This window comes from Equus przewalskii, chromosome 8 (genome assembly GCF_037783145.1).
Source record: "Equus przewalskii isolate Varuska chromosome 8, EquPr2, whole genome shotgun sequence".
Lineage (NCBI taxonomy): Eukaryota > Metazoa > Chordata > Mammalia > Perissodactyla > Equidae > Equus > Equus przewalskii.
Genome location: NC_091838.1, coordinates 21801339 through 21818867, shown reverse-complemented (window position 1 = coordinate 21818867; position 17529 = coordinate 21801339). Strand labels below are relative to the sequence as shown.

The 17529-nt window shown below is 40.2% G+C and overlaps 1 protein-coding gene across 2 annotated transcripts in view; it reads left to right on the top strand.

Annotated features, from left to right (window-relative positions):
- NKAIN3 (sodium/potassium transporting ATPase interacting 3) overlaps positions 1-17529 on the top strand; it is a 611399-nt gene that overhangs the window by 554128 nt on the left and 39742 nt on the right. The gene's annotated exons all lie outside the window — the stretch shown is intronic.

Here is a 17529-nt window from a genome sequence, read left to right as displayed (position 1 = left end):
CAGTAAAAGATACACAACAATAACTAATAATAAAATCAAACAACTATAACAACATACTTTAATAAAAGTTACCATAGATCTTAGCAACCTAAACATATGATTTTTTTTCTTTCCTTATTAAGTCAAGAAATTTCACCTGTTCTCTTAAAGGAAGTACTTGCCAGCTTATCTTTAGCATATCTGAATTGCCAGCCATCACTACTCTTGTGTTAAGTAAAATACCCTTATTTGCCTTTTATTTACTTGAACACAAGCATCACTATACTGTTGACAATCAACCTGATAACTGAGACAGCTACTAAGTGACTGACAGGCAGGAAGCATACACAGTGTGGATATCTAGACAAAGAGATGATTCACGTCCTGGGTGGAATGGAGCAGAACAGTGCGAGCTTTCATCACATTTCTCAGAATAATGTGCAATTTAAAACTTAAGAATTATTTCTTTCCGGAATTTTTCATTTAACACTTTTGGTCCATGGTTGACTCAGGTAACTGCAGCTACTGAAAATGAAACCACGGGTCAGGAGGGGCTACTGTATTTGAAGAGATGGGAAACTGAATGAATAAGATAAACTGATCTGCCGAGATGGGTTTAAAGGAATCTAGTGGCCATCAGGTTTTGATACTATCTAGAAGAATCCCTGAAGATCATGAGGTAGAGACGAAGACAGAATTTGTCAAGTCCTGGAAATGAAGCTGAGGCCAAGGGTAAGCTTGAAAGTGAGATAAAGGTCAAAGTTGAAACTCAAGAAGTTAAGTTTAACTTGCTATTTATAGGGCCTGAGCATTATAGTTCGGCTCTACTTCATGATCCAAGAGCAGGGACAAAGCTATCAGTGGCAGGAGTGATGTAGGGTTGGGGCTTAATGAGGTCTGTCAATGAGCAAGAAGGAGTAGGAGGCTAGGGCTTACCTGAAGCACTGGCCACAGTGCCTGCCCATGGGGGATCCCTAATAGAACCAACTTCATCTTCTCAAGTCTTGCTCAGTGGATGTGGAGCAATCTGAACCTTGTTCAAGGCCTCCCAAGGACTTGTCATTGATTTCTGGTTCCCCTCCCTTCAGCTATGTAACCTGAAACAAGTTATTCTTATCCTTGATTTCCTCAACCACAAAAGAGAGATAATAATACTCACCTGACAAATACGTTGTGAAAATTAAATTACCGAGAATTTAGCACTGAATACCTATCCCCAGGTAAATACTCAAAATGTAGCTACAAATGGTTACACAGTTCTCTTTTTCTAATGAGATGTGAACATGCATCATAATATATTAAGAGATATAATCTGTCTTGAAGTATCTATCAGATTATTACCATAAAAACAGCCACATAATATATTCCCATTCAGATATTCTCTAGAACGCTCTATAATGAAGGAGGTCATTCTCTCTACTGAGCTCCCACTGTGGAGAAAACTATCAAACTTGGTAGGGAACATGTACTTTCTGTCGCTGATTCTGATGGAGATAGCCTTGGGGGACCTCAAATGCCATTTTAAGATGCCATATTTTTAAAGCTCATTGAACACCATTCTCTCCTACTAAGTTTATGTGGCACCAAAGCCTCTTCCCACACAGCTTCTGTCTTTCAGGGCAGAGCAGAGAGACCCAGCTCTAATTATCACTGAACCAACACTTATGCCTTCCTCCTGAGTTGTCCATACAGCAGAACAGTTTCAGTCTGATAACTGATAAAGCAGAACTGAAACAGGAAACCAATAGTCAGACCTATTGTCAACTATTCTTATTTGTAAACACCTGTAACAGACGTAGAGGTGCCATTTATTTTCACTCACACTACTCAAAATATAACCTAATTTTTTATTTAGGACTTTTGTGGGTACAGTATGTCTACAAAGACTTTTTCAATTAAAGTATAAATTAGATCTTTAAAGCATCTAGAAATTTCTCTGGTTCCTGAAATAAAATATTTACCCCTTAAAACAATTAGATGAAAAAATAATTTTTAAACTACTTTCATTCAGCCTGATCTTCCTTACCCAGCCCAAATATCCTTTCTGAGGAACACTTGAACCCCCAAATCCTTTCTGGAGTTCGTTTCTCGAATTTGTTAGGTGGGAACATTCTTCACTTTGAAAAAGGTTGGCAACTGGGCCTGAGATGTCTACCTTGAAAGGGCCAAATTGAGAAAACCAACGTTGCTGAGAGTGAGGTCTGGAACCACTGTAACACAGCTGCTCCTGTAAGAACCCACAGCTGGGTCGCACTGACCCCACTGGTAGTACATGGCTCTATCTGGGATATTTAGATTTTAACACCTTGAATGTGGCTTGTACAACCCAGAGCTCATCCCCATCTTCCAGAAATCACACAACTGGCTTTCCATCAGTGTTAGAGAACCAAGATTGCTTACCAGGGTGATTCTTTAAGCTTTCCTTCTTGGAGCTGGGCAACTGTGGCATTTTTCCAAAAGACAAATCCCGCAAATTATAGAGCCTAAAACTTAACACCATCCTTCCACCATCCCAAAATGGAATAGATTATTAAACACATTATTTAAGCACTCTAAGTTACAAAGATAATAAAACCCCTGGAGGTCAGCATAGACTCTCTCAGAGTGAGTCATAGTGAATTAACCTCCCTTCATTTTTGGTCGTGATTACTAGACTGTGCTTGGCTCTAAATACGTAGTGCATCTGAATTTCAACAAAGCATTTACAATCAATTGAACTCCAACAGAAATGAATTTGCCTGGACTCAGACAGGCCCTCGTATTTGAAGGGAAATGTCATGGCCATATGGTTCTGGGATCATTCCAAAGCCATCTTAGAAAAGGAACTCTCAGTTAGGGCAATAAGAAAATGGGTATCATTAGTGAAAAACTCCTCCCTTCTATTGATTTCAACCTATTATAAGGAATAATGATGGTTATTGCCCATTGGATTGGATTGTATCCAACAAAACCAAAGGTAAAGTCTACAAACTCCAGATTATTAGACAAGCATCTTGGAGCCATTTTATGCTTTTGACTCAAATTTTGTACTTCTCACCTTTAAAAGTTTAAACTATCATTTAGGAAATATACAGTATGTATATACAGGTGAGTAATGTGTTGAGTGGATAGATGGATGCAGTTAATTCTATGTAAAGATTACTATGAAAAATTACACCATCTTCTTGGGGATTATATTATAAAAGAGCTTGTAACTGCTTTGCTAAGTAAATGCAGCTTTGGCTTATAGAGCTACATACAGAGCTCCAGCAAGAAGGGGGATCAACATCATGGGCTAAAGAGTCAGAGCGTCACTTCCTACCTAAGTGACTGGGGACAAGTTAATTAACCTCTGTGTCCCGATTTTCTCACCCATAGAATGGAGTTACTAGTAAACTTACTCTTAGAGTTGTAAGAACTCAATGAAATAGTGGACAAACAGTGTCCAGCTACACCCTGTGCTAAGCAGTAGCTATCTGCCATCGCAGTAATCCTCACAACAATCAATGAAGTAAAATGATCATTATACCCATTTTACAGATGAGGAAACTGAAGCTCAGAGAAATTAAAAACCTTGCCTGGGGTCACTCAGATAGTAGAGGGAAAGCCAAAATTTGAACTGAGATCTCTCTTTGTACTCTTGACCACCATAACCATTAACTGTAAGGTAAGCACTGTATCCCAGGAACAAGGCTGAAACTCATCTTCTTGTATGCATCAGAGCAATGCTAGGAGCAAGAGTGGCCCCATGTTGATTCCTCAAGTGTTCAATGGAACTCTTTGAATCCCTGCTGCTAAGAATGTCATTGATCCCAAGGACCGAGGGCAAGTTTCCCAGCAGTAAGGAGAGAAGAGATAGAGGTTCAGAACCAAGGAGTATGCAGGAACACCACACAGGCAAAGTGGCAGTACTTAGCACTTATTTCACTGAGACCATCAGGGTACGTCAGATGGTCTACAACATGAGATCCTTCTTTGCTCTCCAATCAGGTGACCTGCTACAGCAATGAAGAAGTATGGGCAGATCGTAGGCTACCTATCTGGCTTCACTCAGAGGTCCACTAGTTACAAAGGCTGGTACACCTTGGTGCTGTGGCCAGTTTCTCACGCAGAATCCCCCGGGGCCCTCTCAGAACTGTGCCACAGCATCATCAGTCTCGTTCTGACTCCTGTTCAAGGAGGTCAAATTAGGGGGAATTGACTCCATCTGCTAATTCAGCCAAGTGAATCATAACATCTGCCACATTTCACTAGACAGGGCTGTCAAATATGTCCCTCAAACAAATTAAGAAGCCTGTGAAAACCTCATTTAATCTCAGAGAAGCAGATTTCCATATTGCAAAATGTCTCCCCTCAAATTCCACAGACACATACAAGCAGAGGAATGCCTGTCTTTCTCTTGAGTTCTCCAGAGATCTGTAAACTGTGTATCTGTCCACATACAACTCCATCTGCAATAAGAGGCTGAACAGTCTATTGAGGTTACATGACTGTCACTGGAAGGCAGAACAGTGTGCACAAGAGATGGGGCTCAAGACATTGCCATTTGTAAATGTCCCCTCAATAGCTCCAGTAGGTTCAGTAGGTTCAGCCAGCTCTTCAGTGAGAAGCAGACAGGCAGTGGATAGATATGCGAATCTGTATGCCCACCGGGCGGTGCCTGATTGCCTAAACTTTGGGCTCAGAGCGCAGCCACCCTGACATCCTTTGCCTTCCAATGGGTACTCTTGGGATCTCAGTTCTCAACACATGAAGTTTGGAGATGGACATCCCACTGTTGGGTTTTGTGGTCCAGTGGCAAGCTGGATTTGATGGTGACCTGGCAGAAAGGTCTCTCCTGAGATACTGAGGGTGCCCCAAATGGAAGGAGCACAGAAAGAGTCAGTTGGCTGTAGTAACCCAGAGAGCAGATTCCAAATGAGTCATAAGGACAAGAGGTTTAAGTTGCTAGAGAGTGAAGTCAATAGCTCAAGACAGGAACAGGGCTCAGAAGACAAACAAGCAAGCCTGAGGCCGGTTTGAGTGGACTCAGGCAGAGGGCTCCTGCCCGCGTCCAGCTTTTACTCCAGTTTCCTGGACCTGACTCCATTTAAAGGACAGGTATGGAGGAGGCAGAGCTCGACGTAACCTGGATTGTTTATATGTCCCCATAGCTACAAAGATATGTATGGGGACCCAAGACCTTACTCAGCACGTTCAGACACTATCACGAAAACGACTCTTTGTCCCCAAACTTCGTTTATGTTAATCTCACATATTTATGAATTCTGTTTTAGTTTACATTTAGGATTGTAAAATAGGTAAAAACTAGATGAGAGTTTCCTTAATAGAAACATTTTTCAGGGCCGGCCCCGTGGCCAAGTGGTTAAGTTTGCGCTCTCTGCTTTGGCGGCCCAGGGTTTCTCTGGTTCAGATCCTGGGCGCGGACAAGGCACCACTCATCAAGCCATGCTGAGGCGGCATCCCACATGCCACAACTAGAAGGACCCATAACTAAAAATACACAACTATGTACCGGGGGGCTTTGGGGAGAAAAAGGAAAAGTAAAATCTTAAAAAAAGAAAGATTTTTCTTCAAATTACTTCATAACACTCAGGTATTAAATCCTACCAAACTGTTCATATGATACCATTGAAGAATTATTGAATTTGGCAATGGACATTTAGAAACATCTTAGTGAAATGATCTACTTAAATAAGTACCTTTATTTGTTTACTTATTTATTTGAATAATGTTCTTATTCCTCAATGACTTGCCACCAGAAATGCACTGAGAACAACGCTCTTTGCAAGTCAGAGTAACATTTGTGTCCTCTAAGATATTGCTGAACTGGCTTGTGCAGAGTGTCTGCATCACAAAAGCATGTCATTAAAAGGCTTATCGTCCTTGGTAGAAGCCAGCAAACCATTTGTTTTCCATTTTGACTGTCTACACAAGTGCTTCCCATACACGTAAGGGCAATAAATCCCCAAAGCCTGAATAAATGTGAGGCTGTTGCTGTTGTGCATTTTTATGGTCATCGTGGAGAAAACAACTTATTTCCATATTCATGGAATCATTTGGAGCCCAGGGTGCCAGTGGGACTCTTAGGAGAGTGAACCAAATGTCTTCAAATAATTTCAGGCTTCACTTGGCAGAGGACACTTCCATAAACAGACATAATTCTAATTCTGGATTCCTGAAGGAAAAGTATGAGCAGCTTGATCAAAAACAAATAGGCTAAGAATTACTAGGATTCACACTCTTCCCAGAGTGATCCAAATAAATAAGAAGCCAGTCCCTCCTGAGACTCCTTCCCCCAGGAGCCTAAGATCCTAGACTTCTGTTCTGCGGCACGCAAGAGAAAACAGATGGGCATGGGTGACAGTTGTATAAAAAGGTCCTCCTGGGAGCTATAGAGAAAAAAATGTGTCCACAAAGTGCTGTGAGATGAGACTGTCCACCTGCTGCCTGTTTCTCAGTCTTGGAGTTTTTTGGTAATTCCCTAAAAAGGCAGGATACGCCTGCTGTCCAATCCAAAACTGGGGGTGAGCCATCCCGCAAAGCTGAACTCCCACTCATTCTAGAAGAGGGAATCAGAAGATTCCCGAATTAGTAACCATCTGCTATACATCTGGACATTCTGTTGTCTGTCATCCTACCATGACAAGAGGGCATGCTGAATTCAAACTACTATTCCTTATGAAAACCACTGAATCACTTCAATAAAGTGGCTGAAAAATTCTTATTCCATCACATTATTTTTCCTCTCCCTAACGAAGGAAGCAGTGTCTATTCAAGAATACTTGTAGGTATTTTTAGTGTACTTCAAAAGTTTGGTTTCATGGAAAATCAACCAATAGTTAACTCATAAGTGAAAATAACCTATATCCCTTTCTTTCTACATGTTTATGTTTCATCCATATAAGATGGTATAGTCATTGGCTTGTTCTTTGGTTTATTGCATCACCCAGACGGTATCAAAGCAAAGGAGCAAAAATCTATGGAACTTTTCAAATCTAGTCAGTAGCTACTGCTGCACATGAGCAGAGCTTGCTTTTACTTTGGCTGAGTGACACGGTGACCCATGTGAGAATTTTAAAGTAGCTAAGATGCTGGAATTCTGAAATCCATCCACTTTATTTCAGCCATACTGGTTTCTCTCCCCCACTTTGCCTTGAAATACAATGCTTCTCATCATTTATTCGTTCAAAATCATTTGACGAGTACCTTCTTTGTACCAGGCAAAGTGCTAAGTGTCAAAAATGCAAAGTTGAGTTGAGAAAAAGTTCTCACCTTGAAAGCCTGGTAGTGGACATAGACATGCAAATAAATGGGTGTAATCATGTGAAATGTTTCTTAATCAAGGAATATGAGGCTGTGCCAAAGTAGGGGAAGGAACAGATCCTCTTCCTGAGGGAACCAGGGCGGGACTCTCAGAGGATGTGGCCTTCTATCAGCTCTCTCAGAGGGTTTCTGCCTTCAAGGACCTACTGGGAGGATAACAAAAGAACTCAGAGCTATAATACAAAGCAGTACTGGAAAGTGCCATTAGAGATGTGAGAACAAAGTGCTGAGACAGTTCAGACTAGAGGTGTATACACTGGAGAGATCAAAGAAAGTGACATTAACAACAGGGCTTAAAGGAGGAGAGGGCTTGTGCAAGCAGAGATGTGAGAACAGGTTAGGGGTCCTGGGCAAGTAAAGAATGGGGTGCGCTCAGAGAGTTGGAGCGCAGGCTCACGGTAGAGAATAGTGGAGGATAAGCCAGGTGGAGAAAGGATGATAGAGGGCTTCAAAACAGATAAAAAGTGGATGCATGCTTGGACAGACAAAATAAGCTTTGTTCACCATTACACCAAATTGTGAATCATGATTTAAGGAAGATTTCAATTCCCAGTGGAATACAAACACGTTGTAGTAATGCCTGCCTAAAAAAAACCACTAAAACAAAAAACCTCATTGATCTTACATCTTTCTTCAGCTACTATCCCTTTTTCTGTTCTCCTTTCCAGCAAAACTCCTTGAAACAGCTGTTGACATCCTATTTTCTCTCTAACCCACTCTGATCAGATTTTTGCCTCACCCTCCACCAAAGCAACTCCCATCAAGGTCACCCGTGTTCTCCACATGGTTCATTGTCATTGACCATCAGAGGCTTTGACATAGGTGATTGCCCTCACTTTCTTATGTCACTATACCTCTCTCGTCAGGCCTTTACAATCCCTTTTGCTGGTTTCTTGACTTCTCTCCATAATGTTCCAGACTTCATTCTTGGATTCCTTTTCTGACTTCACTCACTTCCTTAGTGATCTAATCCAGTCATAGCTTCAAATACCATCTCTAAATATAGTGACAACCTCCAAATTTATCATTGCTCCTTACCTGAGCAATTTCTCAGGATTGCGTTTTCAGCAAACAACCTTTAGGAAAGAGGTAACTTCGCCCCCATCCCACTTCCAACAAAGAGTAGGCTTGCTTCCCCTTGCTATAAAAGTAGCACCATGCTCTTCCTATAACACAACCCACCATGTGTGTGGGGTCCATCATTGCCCAAGGGGCATGGGGACTGCAGCAAAGAGATATGAAGTTCGTGCTGGCTGCTGTGCTATGAGTAATAAAGTCCTTTGTCTCTGACCCAGGATCCATGAAACAGTAGCAGGTTAGCCTGTCACCTTATAAGTCAAGTGAAAAATCCCAGATCCTGCACAGTTTTTGACATAAGGGAGCTATGCTTTCTTTTATAAGTAACTTAACACCTTAACCCAAATAAATTACATACAGAAGTTTTCTACTCACAAATGTTCAACTTAATCACTTTCATAGGGATAAGGCTCTCTGCAGCTAGCAGTGTGTCAGCCACTGCCTGCCTCCCACGGGCAGTTTTGGCCAAGACTTTTATAGAGTCATTTATGACTTGAGGAAAAATCAACTAACAAAGACCATTTTAGAACTTGCTGTTAAATAAAAAACTTCTGTCGCTCCTTAGGGATTCTCTTAAGCTTTAAGGCTTAAATGTTGGGAAAATTAGGAAAGCAGTTGGGGAGATATTTTTGTTCAAGAATCCTTTTGGCTTCCCTCAAATTCACCAATCCTCTCACCCTAAGGCTAGTCTTATACAAGCTCTCGTCTCTAAGTTCCTTCGATGAGCTTTTCTCGACCATCTATTTCACCTAAAAGTGATCCCTGAAGACATTCACGCTTCCAGAGATGGCTCATGTCTTTGATTCATTCTTAGTAAGATCCACAGCTAGCAGGACACACAGCCAGTGGCTGACATCCTAGTGTCTGCCTGTGTGAAACTTAATCCTGTCAATCCTTATATAGGATCTGCAGGCCAAAACAAATCTATCTTGTATACACATCCTATTTGCAAAAACCAATCAATCCCTCATACAAAAAGTGGTTGGAATCTCCTCTGCTGTCTTTGCCCTCATTTAATATATCAAAAGAGAACTTATGCAGTCAGAATTTATAATACAGAGGAGAAACTCATTTAAATGTTATAATTATAGAGATGGTTGGCTTTCATGGAAGAGAAAAAAGGTGTCTTTACAATGAATGACTCTTTCAAAACTTTATTAAACACAGAAGTAAGGCTTATTATCCTAATGGTATTTACTTTGTGTGTCATTGCTATTGGCAAGAATGCATTTTATTACATTTCTTGGAGATAAGCAGAAAGCCACAGGGACTATTTCAACTTATATTCTGGGAAACCAAGAACTACTCAACATTCAGCCATCTACAAATTGGTGATTAACAAGATGTCTAGACAGGTTCTCATGAGAATAACATTATTAATTAAACAGCAGTTTGGTTAGTGACGATAGCAAAAGTAATTTTTGGAATAAATATTTTATTAGTGTGCCCATCAATAAAGCAAAAGTAAAAGGATGTATTTTAATTAATTCGTTTGTTGTAATATAGAGATCATAGCTGGCAAATTCTGTTTGAGGGCCTGGAGAATGATCTAATATTTCTAGTATGGCATGTCTTTATCTTACTGTTTTCGGCTAATGACACTGTATATTTCAATTACCTAGTCAAAATTCCTTTCTTGTTATCTGTCAAGGCATTATTAAGGTCCATTAGTGAACAACTGGATCTGACAAATTTTCTGTTGTGAAACATTGCTCTGTTCTTTTAAAACTGGGTGTTGTCACATTTCATTATTAAAAAAACAAATTATATAATCGCTAAATAGAGAAGGATAGTGTGCTATCACTATAATTAAGAACCTAATCCTACCTTCTGTCAGTCAAAAGATACATTTGGAAAAGGATAAATAAATAGATCGACCGGTTCTCTTCAGTACGTAGACGTAGACTCTTTTCAGAAAACACAGATAACCCAATATTTTTAGCATAATAGATGGCCCTAAAACTACAGGGAAAAAACACAAGACAAAAAAGACTTAAGTAAAAACATAATTCTGAAAAAATTATTCAAATGAGCTTGCTCTCTTTTGCCTTTATAAAGGAACATCTATGATAGTTTCCAGGTTAGTGAGCACTTCAAGACTAGGGCAGAGTGCTGTGCTTGGAGAAGGCGTGGAAGGTCTGCGCCCCTTCCCTATACCTTGCCCCATGGATCTCTTCCTTCTGGCTGTTCCTGAGTTATACTCGTTTATAGTAAACCAGTAATTTAGCAGAAAGTGACAAGATATATAAGGACCTGAAGAGCTTTCTTAGTGTTGTCAAAGTGAGGTGAAGAAAGTGGTCCTTGCAGGAAATCTACAGCAATGAGTGGGACAGTCATGAGGGGGTGAAGGCAATGGTAGGGAATAATGATCTCCTTTGGGAAGACTATAATAAGAAACTAGCCGGCCAGGCTTTGAAGACCATGGAAAATTATGTAGCCCAGTTCGGCAAGATTAAGGAAAGAATCAGTAAGTGAGGTAGAGAACTCGTGGACTATGACAGTGTCCAACACCACCTGGAAGAAGTGCAGAATGCCAAGAAGAAAGATGAAGCCAATGCCGCAAAGGTGGAGGAAGAGTTCAACAAAGCTGAGATTGTTTGAAGATCTGAACCAGGAACTACTAGAAGCACTGCCTATTGTTTATAATGGCCTTATTGACTGTATGCGACCATCTTCCAAAACATTTCCAGCTTGAGGGATGACTTCTACAGGGAGATGAGCAATCTCTATAAGGTGATGAGAAAATTGGAGAAGCAACATTCCAACAATATCTTTGTGGTGAGGGGACTACCAAGTAGCAGCAGATGCTCTTTAGTCATCTCTCTCCCAGTTTGAACATCTATGGCATCCAGCCCTCCTACTTCACTTGCCAGAGTGAGAGGGAGTCCATCTGAGTAAGTGAAGAAGAGCTGGAACCTGATCCAGCCCAGGGAAAAGACAACTCTGAGGTCAAAGGAGAGCCCTTAAAAGATAAGGAAACAGAGGAGGAAGCTGAAGCAAGCTCCTCTGAGGAGGAAGAGTATTAAAAATTTTCCTGAAGGGGGCCAGACCCGTGGCCGAGTGGTTAAGTTCACACACTCTGCTTCAGTGGCCCAGGGTTTCGCCAGTTCGAATTCCGGGCATGGACATGGCACCGCTCATCAAGCCACACTGAGGCAGCATCTCACACGCCACAACTAGAAGGACCCACAACTAAAATATACAGCTATGTACCGGGGGGCTTTGAGGAGAAAAAGGAAAACTAAAATCTTTAAAAAAAATAATTTCCTGCAGGGGCTGGCCCTGTAGGCTAGTGGTTAAGTTTAGCATGCTCAGTTTCGATGGCCCAGGTTTTGTTCCTGGGCACAGACCTGCACCACTTGCCCAAGTTCAGTTTCTGAGCGTGAACCTACACCACTGGGCTGTGGTCCTGCTGTGGCAGGCGACCCACATGCAAACTAGAGGAAGATTGGCAGGGATGTTAACTCAGGGCAAATCTTCCTCAGCAAGAAAAAAAAGTTTCCTGCAAAAAGTAATATTTTATTTTATATTAGAAAGATTGCTTAGATGATGTTTATATGTGTATCTTTAAATGTATAAGTATATAACAAAGCAATTAATAGTTCAGCCATTAGCAGTTAATATTTTCCTGGCCTCTTATAACAACTGGAAGGCAAACCAAAGGTGGGTGGGGTAGACTTAGTTTTTGATCAAAATTTCTCTATCAAGATGGGATTTTTTTCAACCTCACCAAATTAACTCTACATATTAATATGTGAGAACAATGTTTCAGCATTGAGTTCACAGAGTTTGCTCTCACTGGGCCCTCTCATCAATCCTCTGCCTTTCTTCCAGTAAATACCAGTGAACCGACCAGTAAATGCTGATGGACCCAGCGTGCCAAATTGAATGAGCTAATGTTAGAAGACAGCCAACTATGTTCCCTATCAAAGAGGCTAATAGTATACTTTAGACACCATTGTCATCTCCAAGATATCAATCAACACAAAATAATAATTTATCTTTTACTTTAAATCAGCATAAAGTTGTTATATTTTTTCTAAAGAAGTGTAGTCCATTAGGAAAGTAGAAAAATAATATTCATTGTAGTATTGATCCATTATGATGGCCTTAGCTTTACACTAGAAAAGTCTTATAACACTCAATCAAAACATTTTTATTTATCTTTGCTTATCTCCCACCTACATAGATGAAAAAATGATTTTCCAGATTTAAGTTACCTGAGCTTGTTGTGGAGGGAAAATTATTGGAGTACAAAAATTATCAAGCAACTATGGGATAACTGTTCAGTAATCAACTTCCAGGATAAAATACACAATATAGCATCTAAATTTCTCTCTGTAAGCAAAGTAACAAAATAAGTTCAGAAATTTTTCAGTTATTACATGATTCATCCCTTCTGCTGCTACCCATCTCCCTGCAGTGTGGCTGGAAGAGATCCAGAATATCAATCATCTTGGTCACACTGGATAGGAGGAGACTTTAGATCTGTTTGGCTGTCACTTGGTCTAGCTCTTTAAGGTTCAAAAGAAATCTGATCTATGTTTATGTCACTAGAACTCATGTCACCTGAACTCACTGAACTGGGTCATCTTTTAAGTAAGTTCTCCAAAGTAGGGCATATCCATCCAAAGAGGTACATATAATAACCTGAAGTAGAACACGTGTATTGAAAGGAGTGAACCAGATAATCCATGGGAGCCTGGGGAGAAAATATTACTTCTATTTCTATTTATTTTACCTAAAAACCTAAGAAAAATTGGCCTTTAACAATATCTAACATGTGGTTTAACACTGGTAGCCTCCCTAGGACTACATGTTAGGAAGTCGCATGTGTTGCTGAGGTACTAGCATCTCTCATGAGGCAGCAGGGGCTCCTCGGTGTGATGGAATTAACGGTGGTGTGCATGTTGAGTGTATTGAGAAGAATTACAATCATTATGTGCTGGGGTAAGTAGGTTTACAGGTTCCATTGCCTCTTTTAAAGAAAACTAATGCTCACAAAATGGTTGTGTGGTTTAGAACATTTCCTGCAAGAATCCATGGATTGAAGATAAAACATTATGGATACATGCATGGAAAAAACTTTTAAATGGCAGAGCTGACATATATCCTCCTCCTGGTGTGAGCTGTCATTTACAATACAAAATAAAAGCAATGATGATCTGATCAAATTTAAAAGAAAATACCCTCAAAATTTAAATTGTCGAGGAAACTATTCAAAATAAGTGCTTTTTAAAACAATTATGTTCTGCTTGTAGATGCATATTTATAGCAAAGGTATAAAAATATAGACTAGATGTACAAACACCAAATTGATGATATTAGTTTTCTCCCCAGTGTTGACAAATGGCATTTACTGAGAGGAATGGATTTATATGCAACTTGACTTTTCAAAGTTTCCTTTAAAGTCATTTTTTTAAAAATCGGTATGTTATGATTGTACTTTATACATTAAAATTTAAATAATATTGTTTCCTTCTCTACTGTGCCCTAAATTGTGCAGAGAGCCTACTGAGAACTTAAAATACAAGTTCACAGATGTGGTAGGGAGAATAATGGTCCCCTGAAGAGGTCCATGCCTAATCTCCAAAGGGGAATGAATTAAGGTTGCAGATGGAACTAAGGTTTCTAATCTGGTGACCTTAAATTGAGGAAGTTACCCTGGATTATCCAGATGGGTCTAATGTAATCACAATGGTCCTTAAAAGTGGAACAAGGTGGCAGAAGTAGGAGAACCAGAGTCAGGGCAGCGTGCGGACTGCTGGCCTTGAAGATGGAAAAATGGGGTCACAAGACAAGGAACGCATGCATCTTCTAGATGCTGAAAAAGGCAAGGCAACAGATTTTCCCGAAGGAGTGCAGCCTTGCTGACACCTTGATTTTAGCCCAAGGAGACCCATTTCAGACTTCTGACCTCCAGAGCTATAAAATCGTAAATTTGCATTGTTTTAATCCACTTCTTGGTAATTTGTTACAGCAACAATAGAAAATTAATACAAGAAAGTTCTCAATTTACATACACACACACACAGACCCCTAAGGGAGAGCCCTTTGGAGTGAAACTTGAAAGTAATTTGTTGGCAGATGCTTTCCAATATATAGTTTACCAAGAAAATGAATTATGAAGCCACCACAGTTATAAAGCCACCAGTTTTTTTCTTTTCTTTTTTTTTTTTTAAAGATTTTATTTTTTCCTTTTTCTCCCCAAAGCCCCCCGGTACATAGTTGTGTATTCTTCGTTGTGGGTTCTTCTAGTTGTGGCATGTGGGACGCTGCCTCAGCGTGGTCTGATGAGCAGTGCCATGTCCGCGCCCAGGATTCGAACTAACGAAACACTGGGCCGCCTGCAGCGGAGCGCGCGAACTTAACCACTCGGCCACGGGGCCAGCCCCACCACTGTTTTTTTTTAAAGATTTTATTTTTCCTTTTTCTCCCCAAAGTCCCCCATAGATAGTTGTATATTCTTAGTTATGGATCCTTCTAGATGTGGCATGTGGGACGCCACCTCAGCATGGCTCAATGAGTGGGGCCATGTCTGCACCTAGGATCAGAACCAGCGAACACTGGGCAGTGGAAGCAGAGCGCACGAACCAAATCACTCAGCCACAGGGCCCGCCCCTAAAGCCACCACTGTTAATTGCTGACACAAAGAAAAAAATTGCAGCAAATATTATATGTACTCCATAAGACCTCATACAAAATAACGAAAACAACATCAAATTAACAAATGGGCAAAGGATTTCTGCAGATAATTCAGAAAAGAAAAAATATAAATGGGTGATAAAATATGAAAATGTTTCAGATGAAATAAAACTATTATAAATTAAATAAATGAAGAGATGTCATTTTGTCTATTATACTAGTGTATACTGTTTAAATGAAAAATCCTATGCTACTAAGGTATGATAAAGCAAGCATTGTCATTCACTGCTGTAGTAAGCTAAAAGGCGATACAAACCTGTTGAAAAGCAATTTACAAAAGTGTGAAAAAGGCATAAAAATACTTATGGCACTTCTGGGAATCAGATAATCCAAAATACAAGAAAAACACGATTATTCATCATAATAGAATTTATAATATGAAAACTTTGAAGACAACTGTCAATAATAGGAGATTGCTGAAATACATTTCAGTCTAACTTATGCAAATTTTGTAGTTATTAATAATGAAGCTTATGAAAAGTATTGACTTGGATCATAAGAGTATAACTATGGTATATGGCAACTGTGAGAAAAAGGACTGGAAAAAAATCCATTAGGAGGTTCTTAGTTATGGAATCATAGCCATTTCTTTCTTCTGTATGCAACTGGTTTATTGAATGAGCTGGAGTTAGTAAACACCATCAAAAGACAGTTTGACTCTTTCTCCACTGCCCCTTCAGGTACACTCTATGGCCTCAGTCTATCTCACCCTTTGGATCACATTTCAGGCAGAACTTTTCGCTCTTTTGGCCCCTCATTGATATTAAACAGCCCAGGCCAGGCCAGTGCAAACCCTCATCCACTTAAAAACTTTCTTCCTTGAGTTGGGCCTGATTTCATCTTGCAGATCTGCAATGAAGAAGGGACTCATAGCTACTTTCTCCTCTTCCCACTCCATTTCTCTCTGCTCTCACTAGCTGCTCTTTGGGGTCATTCCAGTGGTAAAGTGGAAGGAGGAATCATGGAAGAAGAAACAAGGAACAAGGTCTTATGTGGCTAGTTCAGTTGTAATCTAGCGGGAGGCACTCTGTGGTTGTAACAGATCCCAAATGGGGATCCTTCCTTTTGTGGGGTGCTTTTGTGGGTTCTTCAGAAACCCACCCCATCCCTCCTTTAGCATGCTCACCTGTCTCTCTGGATGATCAGCCTCTCTGGCTAGCCACTTAACACTCCTGCTAGCCTTCTCTATCCAAAGTACCAGCATCATTCTTCTAAGACCACCTGCCCCTGGCAGCAAGTCCTCTTGGGTGGGGTCCTACTCCAGAAGGGCACTGCCAGCTCCGTTCAGAAGGCCTCACGTCCTAGGCTAAGGGCACACACACACATCCTTGTCCTTCCATGCCCACCTAACCATCTCTTCACACTCTGCCACCAAAAGCCCTTTTAGCCTCAGCCCCTTGCCTTTTGACTTTTCCAAGTGTGAGGCAGGTGCCAAGCTGCTGTGTTCCCCAAATTACAGGAAACATGTTAAGCTCCTCAAGTGGTCCTCTGAAGTACCCCCTCACGTGGTTTGAGTTGAGGAGAGGCACCCCATGGGAGAAAGAAGCCTTTAGCACCCTGGTGCTCTAAGACCTTCTCACTCCCTGACCTCTCCCTCTCTCAGGGACTTCTTAGCCTTAGTCTACACAGTCTTGAGGTAGATTACGAGTTCAGAGTTTAGGCTCCCAATCGACATGGGCAGTCACAAACACCAAGTATATTGTTATCCGTGTTGGGAACTTCAGCTTTTAATGCTGGGACTATCAGAAGTTTCCTTTCCAATTGTTATTTTATAAGGGGGACAGACTTTAATAATGGAGAGACAGGCGAGAAGACAGACTATATAACAGCTTTTGAGGTATCTATTTTTCATCAAAGTGCTTATCAGAGTAATTTTAGCCTAGACTGGATTCATTGACAATTTTGTCTTCCAGGAATTGCGGTGTCTCTGGCTCCATAGAATAGAAATCATCTTCTCAGTATAATAAGCGCAGAAAACAATATGAAAAGCTAGAAAGCCTAGACTCCAACACCAGTATTTTTTTTAACTTTAATATCCAAAGTATAAATAATCTCTTCTGTTTTATTTTATGACTAATGACCTGGAAGTTTATGCATTTTCTTATGATATAATTAACAAAACAATTTAGTATTTAAATAGAATTTACATTCTCAGAGCATTTTAAATAATTAAGAAGGTGATTGGTATTTAACTTATAATTAACGTATTTTGATTCCTTTTGTGGCTATTAAACATTAAAAGAGTTGTAGTAATAATGAGTGCTGCTAAAAATTGCTCTATAAATAGTTAAAACTTAAAAAATATATGTTCTCAATAATCTGTGGTAACTTTAAAATATAAGAACTGTAAATCTCAAATCAAAATCTAAGTGAAACATCTAGAAATTGATTTTTCCCCACTCCTGTATATTTTTTTAGAAAGCTATTAAAGCTAAGTAGAAATGAAAAGCCTCGTTAAAATCA